General features: G+C 24.2%; 1 pseudogene; it reads right to left on the bottom strand.

The window, feature by feature from the left end:
* Positions 1-2,456: 2,456 nt before the first annotated feature.
* Positions 2,457-5,820, bottom strand: LOC132700272 (cytochrome c oxidase subunit 1-like; annotated as a pseudogene).
* Positions 5,821-6,096: the final 276 nt, after the last annotated feature.

Raw genomic sequence — 6,096 nt, 5'->3', positions numbered from 1 at the left:
ATTATTAAATTTTAATTCCGTTTCTTTAATTTTTTCTTTATTAATTGATTGAATATCTTGTATATTTATAGGATATGTATTATTTATTTCCAGAATGGTAATTTTATATAGAGAAGATTATATAAAAGGAGATTTAAATATTTCTCGATTTATCATATTAATTTTGCTGTTTGTTATTTCTATATTATTATTAATTATTAGCCCAAATTTAGTGTCAATTTTATTAGGATGAGATGGCTTGGGCTTAGTGTCTTATTTATTAGTAATTTATTATCAAAATGTTAAATCTTATAATGCAGGTATGTTAACAGCTTTGTCTAATCGTATCGGAGATGCGGCTTTATTATTATCAATTTCTTGAATAATAAATTATGGTAGTTGATCTTATATTTATTATTTAAATTTTATAAAAAGAGATTTTTCTATACAGGTATTAGTATTATTTATTGTTTTAGCTGCATTTACTAAAAGAGCTCAAATTCCTTTTTCTTCATGATTGCCAGCAGCTATAGCTGCCCCAACTCCCATTTCTTCATTAGTTCATTCATCTACTTTAGTAACTGCAGGAGTTTATTTATTAATTCGATTTCAAGAAGCTTTTAGTAGAAGATTAATATTTTTAATATTATTTTTAAGAATAATAACTATATTAATATCTGGTATTGCAGCTAATTTTGAGAATGATTTAAAAAAAATTATTGCTTTATCAACATTAAGGCAGTTAGGATTTATGATAAGAATTTTATTTTTAGGTAGAGTAGATTTAGCTTTTTTCCATTTATTAATTCATGCTTTATTTAAAGCTTTAATGTTTATATGTGCAGGAATTATTATTCATAATTTTAGAGGATGTCAGGATATTCGTTATATAGGAAGATTAATTAATCAAATACCGGTTATTTCTAGAATTTTTTTTTTTAGAAATATAGCCTTATGCGGGATACCATTTTTATCGGGATTTTATTCTAAGGACTTAATTCTAGAAAGAATAAGAATAGGATATATAAATATATTTATATTTTTTATTTTTTATTTATCTATTGGTTTGACAGTAATATATACTTTTCGATTAATTAATTATTTAGTTTTAGGTGATTATAATTATTATAGTTTATGTTCTATTCAAGAAAGAAATAATTTGATAATAAAGAGATTATTTGGATTATTAATTTTTATCGTTATTAGAGGGAGGATGTTTTCTTGAATTATTTTTATTTATCCTATATATTTTTTTTTACCTTTAATAATGAAATTACTATCCTTTTTAATAATTTTATTAGGGATTTATTTAGGTTTTAAGTTATCAAAAATAAGAATTAATATAAAAATTAAATCTCTAAGGTTTCTTAATTTAGTGAAGTTTCAATCTTTTATATGAAATATACCAATTTTATCAACTTATGGGCTGAATCATTTAGTATTAAATTTAGGTCAAAAATTAAATTATTTAGATCAAGGATGAATGGAGTATTATGGAAGAAAAAAATTATTTTTTTTATTAATTAATTCTTCTAAGGGATTACAAAAGATTTTTATAGATAAATTTAAAATTTTATTATTTTTATTTTTAATTCTTATTTTTACTTTTATTTTAATTATTTAATTTAATAATTTAAATAGCTTATATAATAGAGCATAGTATTGAAGATACTAAGGAAATAATTTTATTTTTAAATAATAAATTTATAGATAAATATATCAATTTTACAGTGAAAATGTAATGTTTTAAATTAAACTATATAAATATTTCTATGTATATATATATATATATATATATATATATAGAAATATAAACGCACTTAGCGCTTTGAACCTATGTTAGAAGCATAGTTTAAAGAATATTTCTTTAATTGGAGAAAACTCAATTTTATCATTAACAGTGATAGACCTCTATTTTGGTTTCAATTAAAGTAAGGATTATTCATCTAAATTTTAGGTCGAAACTAAAGGCAATTTTTTGCTTCATACTATTTTATAAGATAAATTTATGGAATATCTTTTAAATGCAAATTAAATGTTTTTCTTAAACTATTATCCTTTAGTTTGATCATTCTAATGCCCCTAATTTCCATTCGTGAAATAACCCCAGTAAAAGAATAATTAAAAAAAAACTAATAGAGTAAAATAATCTAAAAATATTTGAAAATTTTAATGAGAAAATAATTGGTAAGAGTAATGTTAATTCAATATCAAAAATTAAAAAAATTAGAGCAATTAAGAAGAAATGTAATGAAAATGGTATACGAGAATTATTTTTTGGATCAAATCCACACTCATAGGGCCTACTTTTCTCACGATCGATTAATGTTTTTATAGATAAAAAATTAATTAAGATTATTAATATTAAAATAACGATTATAATTATTAATGATAGATAAAAAATTATTATTATTATTTATACTAAAAATTTAGATTTTTTGATTGGAAGTCAAATATAATAATTTATATTATATAAATAAAATTATCTTCTTCATCAGTAAATAGATAAATATAAAAATAATCATACTACATCTACAAAGTGTCAATATCATGCGGCAGCTTCAAATCCAAAGTGATGAATTGAAGAAAAATGCCTAATAAATAGACGAATTATTATAATTAAGAGAAATGTAGTACCAACAATAACATGAAATCCATGAAATCCAGTTGCTATAAAAAAACAAGTTCCATAAATAGAATCTGAAATTGAAAACGAAGCTTCATAATATTCAAGAGCTTGAAGTAGAGTAAAGTAGATCCCTAGGCCAATAGTTCATATAAGTCTTTGAAGTGCTTGAGAATAGTTATTTTCTATTAATCTATGATGAGCCCAAGTTACTGTAATACCTGAAGATAACAAAATTAATGTATTTAATAAGGGGATATTTATAGGATTAAAAGTATTAATTGATTTAGGGGGTCATATTATTGCCAATTCAATATTAGGAGAAAGACTATTATGGAAAAATCTTCAAAAAAATGAAATAAAAAATAAAATTTCAGATGTAATAAATAAAATTATCCCTCATCGGAGCCCGGATGAAACTTTTAGAGAATGCAATCCTTGGAGGGTTCTTTCTCGTGTAATATCTCGTCATCATTGAAATAAAATTAATAGTATAGAAATTAATCTAAAAATCAATAGATCAATTTGATATAAGCGGAATCAAGAAATAAGCCCTATTAATAGATTTAATAAATTAAAAGAAATTAATAGTGGTCAAGGCCTTGGATTTACTAAATGAAAAGGATGATTTTGAGTTGTCATTAATGAATTTCTCTAGCATAAAGAGTAATAAGAATAGAAAATACATATGCTTGGATTAAGCTCACTGCAGATTCTAAAATTAGTAATAAAATTTGAATAAAAATCAAAACATTAATTGTTAGAAAATTTATATATTGACCTATATTTCCTAATAAGGTTAATAATAAATGGCCGGCAATTATATTAGCCGTTAAACGAATGGCTAATGTTATTGGGCGAATTAAATTTCTAATTAATTCAACAATTACTAAAAATGGCAATAAGAGAGCAGGGGCTCCCATGGGCACTAAATGAGCTAATATATTTATTGTATTAAAGGTAATGCCAAAGATTATAAAAGTTAGTCATAATCTTAAACTTAAACTTAAAGTAATAGGTATATGGCTGGTTCTAGTAAAAATGTAAGGGAATAATCCTATGAAATTATTTAGTATAATAAAAATAAAAATTCTTAATAAAATTAATGTTGATCTTTTTATATTTTGAGGAAGCAGGATTTTTAATTCTTTATGAATTCTTCTAGTAAGAATAATTCAAGATATATTATAACGAGAAGGAATAAATCAGAAAAAAGATGGTAATAGAATCAAACTTAATATAATTCTTAGCCAATTTAAGTTAAATAAATTTGTAGAAGGATCAAATGAAGAAAATAAATTTATTATCATTTTCAGTAAGTTTTAGGTAAATTTAAATTTTTAAAATAAATTTTATTATTAATTTTAGGCAAATAAATATAATAAGTTAAAATAATAATAATAATAAAAATTCTAATTGTGTAAATATATAAAAATGATCAACTTAAAGGAGCTATTTGTGGTATTAAAAACTAACGGGGCGCAGATATTTTTAACTTGACAAGTTAATGTTTTATAATAAAACTAAGTTTTTCATTAGAAGTAATTTTTTAGTTTACTATAAATTGATTTAAGAGATCAATGCTTAAAATTTCAGCCATCTAATGTTAATTATTTTTTAATCATTTAAGAAAAAAATTAGAAGAGATTCTTTCTACTACAATAGGTATAAACCTATGATTGGAACCGCAAATTTCGGAGCATTGACCAAAGAAAATTCCGGTTCGATTAATAAATATATTTGCTTGATTAAGACGTCCAGGAGTTGCATCAATTTTTAGCCCAGCTGAAGGTAAAGCTCATGAATGGATGACATCTTCTGAAGTAATTAATAGGCGAATGTAAGTGTTAAAAGGAATTACTATTCGATTATCAACATCTAATAATCGAAAGTTGAAGTTATTTTGTGGAATTATATAAGAGTCATAATTGAAATTTTGTAAATCTGAATATTCATATGTTCAGTATCATTGATGTCCGATAATTTTAATAGAAAGGGCAGGTTTATTTAGTTCATCTATAATATATAATAATCGCAGAGATGGCAAAGCAATTATAATTAAAATTATAATGGGTATAATAGTTCAAATTAGTTCTATAGTTTGGTTTTGTAAAAAGAATCGATGGTTAAATTTATTTAATAAGTAAGATAATATAATTTGACTAATTAAAATTGTAATGATAATTAAAATTATTAATCTATGATCATGGAAAAAAAATTAATTGTTCTATTAAGGGTGAAGTACTGTCCTGTAATGTTAATGTTTTTCAAGTAGACAATTCTAAAAAAAGATAAACTTTATATTAAGAGCTTAAATCTTATGCACTATTCTGCCATTTTAGAATTTAGTAATTAAAGGGATTTCATTAAATCTATGTTCAGCGAGTGGTAGTGATCTTAATCATTCAATTGAAGAGGAAAAATTTAAAGTAGTTAATGTTTGTCGGCTAAGAATTAAACTTTCTCAAATAATATAAATAAAGAATATTAATCTTAGTGTAGAGATTAATCTACCGATTGAAGAAATGATATTTCATTTAGTAAAAGAATCTGGATAATCGGAATAACGGCGAGGTATTCCTCTTAATCCTAGAAAATGTTGAGGGAAGAAAGTTAAATTTACTCCAATAAATGTTACAATAAAATGTCTTTTTAAAAGTTTATTATTGAGAGTTAACCCAGTAAATAACGGGTATCAGTGAATAAATCCTGCAATAATTGCAAATACTGCCCCTATTGATAAAACATAATGAAAGTGGGCAACAACATAGTATGTATCATGAAGAATAATATCAATAGATGAGTTAGCTAGGACTACTCCAGTTAATCCGCCAATAGTAAATAAAAAAAATGAAACCTAATGATCAAAGTGTAGTTGGTTCAAAATTTAATTTAGTTCCATAAAGTGTAGCTAATCATCTAAAAATTTTAATACCGGTTGGAATAGCAATAATTATAGTGGCAGAAGTAAAGTAGGCCCGAGTATCAACATCTATTCCGATAGTAAATATATGATGAGCCCAAACTAAAAATCCTAAAAGACCAATAGCTAATATTGCATAAATTATACCTAAAGTTCCAAAAGTTTCTTTTTTATTTCTTTCTTGAGAGACAATATGAGAAATTATTCCAAATCCTGGAAGAATTAAAATATAAACTTCGGGGTGTCCAAAAAATCAAAATAAATTGATATAAAATAGGGTCCCCCCCTCCGGCTGGATCGAAGAATGAGGTATTAATATTTCGATCAGTTAATAATATAGTAATAGCTCCCGCAAGTACGGGAAGAGAAAGAAGAAGTAATAGAGCAGTAATACCGACAGCTCAAGAAAAAAGTGAAATTTGATCTATGGGTATATTATGAGGCCGTATATTAATAATTGTGGAAATAAAATTTGTTGCCCCTATAATTGAAGAGATTCCCGCTAAATGTAAGCTAAAAATTGCTAAGTCAACTGAACTTCCTCTATGAGCAATATTAGATGCTAGTG

This window comes from Cylas formicarius, unplaced genomic scaffold (assembly GCF_029955315.1).
Source record: "Cylas formicarius isolate icCylForm1 unplaced genomic scaffold, icCylForm1.1 PGA_scaffold_43__1_contigs__length_10157, whole genome shotgun sequence".
NCBI classification, from domain to species: domain Eukaryota; kingdom Metazoa; phylum Arthropoda; class Insecta; order Coleoptera; family Brentidae; genus Cylas; species Cylas formicarius.
The sequence above is the reverse complement of the archived record's forward strand: the minus strand, read 5'-3'. Positions and strand labels throughout refer to the sequence as shown.